General features: G+C 38.7%; 1 protein-coding gene across 5 annotated transcripts in view; it reads right to left on the reverse strand.

Annotated features, from left to right (window-relative positions):
• Positions 1 to 2,156, reverse strand: part of arfip1 (ADP-ribosylation factor interacting protein 1 (arfaptin 1)) — a 14,927-nt gene that overhangs the window by 9,834 nt on the left and 2,937 nt on the right. The gene's annotated exons all lie outside the window — the stretch shown is intronic.

Below are 2,156 nucleotides of genomic sequence, written 5' to 3' on the forward strand. Positions count from 1 at the left end.
ACCCAGGGCTCAGTTTACACCTATCACCATTTGTAGCCACAGGGGGACCATAGGCAGGCTGGGGGAACGCATATTAATGTTAAAAAACCTCAAAAAGAAAAATCTTCATGCCATGGGACCTTTAAACTCAAAAGAAAATCCTGTGATGCAGGAACATACATGGAACAAAATTCTCCTTGCTCTTGAATATAATTAACAATCCAGAGGAGAGAAATGTTATAATCAATAAGTCCCACTTGATTGTTCTTGTGGATTATGATGACACGGAGACACGCTGGCTTGCTTAGCTGCACATTTGCATGCTGGCTTGTAGCAAGCCACAGGGTGGAGACAACAGTTTTTTGCCAACATCAGTTTTGTTTAGCCTATAATCAACTGGCTGGCTGTAGTTGCAGGCTGAAGATACAGCAGTTAGTTTTAGGAACTAAGACACTAACTAACCACTATCAAGCTTTACATGCAAGCTCTTTGAACAGTGTGAAAGTGGTTAATGTGGATTAGTGACACGACTGGCAAAAGGGCTAACAGTGAAAGCATGTATTTTAAATCAATAAAACAGAATTGAATCTTTGAACAAGATCCTTCAACTATAGGTTTACCTTGACCAATGTCTAAATAATGCAAATGGCTAGCAGATCAAGTCATGACATCCGGGTCTTGTCTAAACTGACTAAGAGGGTTTACTCTGTGAGCTAAAAAGTGAGTTTAAAATCAATGAACACATTTCATATGTGAGGCTAGCATGCTTGGTTCAGTTTATTTTGTAAATGATGTGTTTACAACTAGGTTTATACTATATTAATATATAAAACTCTAGTTCAGACTAGGACTTTGAATGATATTAGTAGAATTTAGTGACCTTGGACACAGTCCCATTGATAGAATACTAAAAAACAATCACTCATTCATAACTGGATAGCTTCTTTAACACCTGTTTAACTAAAGTCTCAAGTCACTAAAAAGGTGAGTCATCTATTGCAAAAATCATGAAAATAGTATTTTGCTTTGATCACAGTGTGTCATCTGATACTGTAACGTGTGTTTATAAAGGGTTAAAACTGGTCTCGGAGACAAATGCTTTATACATGTTAAGATGTTTGGCTCTCTGGAAGCCAAACCATCTCTTTGGTAAAGCTAGAACTAAATATTTCTGAAATGCTGAACCAGATTATAAACATAATAAAATTACCAAAGTGAAGACTTCATGTGTGTATGTGTGATAAAGGCTTTACTTTTAATGTTGTGTCACGTGACAGACACATAAATAGTTAAAGGCAATATGACGCTTGCATGCAGGCAGATCAGCACAGACATCTTGTTTAAACAGGCTGTCTGGTAGAGGCACGTCTCGGATTACATGCGATTCAAAAAACACGGTGTAAATCAACACCGATTGTAACATCATTTGCTGACTAGGACTGTTTGTTTTCTTTTAATTTAAGTGTGGCAGAACTATCCATGTATCTCAATTTAAGATTCTCTTTATATTGAGAAACCTAATGGGACTGATTCAGCCAAGATGATGAGGGGGGTGTCAGAGAAGAAATGATCCAATCAAACATCTGCAAACATTCTGCAAGGAAGCTTGCTAACATCGGCCTACAGGAGCACTGAGAGTATAAAGTGGCTGCAAATTAATGCAGCATAAGGAAAGGCAAGGTATGGCAAGTCATCTTGTGCCATTGCCTACAGTTCCGTATCCTGGATACAAGCTAACAGGACGTGGGAGGGAGATAACAACAATAAATGAATTGTCCAATTAGCTGCGTCAGCTGAAGAGGAAGGAATCATGGCTTGCCTCTCAAACCACAGAAGAACGTGGCACATAATCATGTTGCACAATGCAGGGATTAAGCTGCAAAACGGACGGGAAATGTATCTTTAAGTAAAAACTAGAGCTTATGGATTAAAACTGTGCTACATTTAGGGTTACTAAATGAAAACAATTTACAAAAAAAGGACATTTTTGATTTTAAATTTGTGCAATCTGTTGTACAATACTGGCACTGAGCCTGAGACAGCAAATGTGAATCGACAGCCTGAGGAGTCACACATTCCAACGACACAAGAAATGTGGGACTGCCTGAGAATGTGCAGCCAGGTGTCCAAATCCGTTTCACTTAGCCAACCATGTGACTGTCTGACAGCACGTAGAA

The sequence above is a fragment of the Etheostoma spectabile genome, chromosome 2 (genome assembly GCF_008692095.1).
Source record: "Etheostoma spectabile isolate EspeVRDwgs_2016 chromosome 2, UIUC_Espe_1.0, whole genome shotgun sequence".
Taxonomy (NCBI): domain Eukaryota; kingdom Metazoa; phylum Chordata; class Actinopteri; order Perciformes; family Percidae; genus Etheostoma; species Etheostoma spectabile.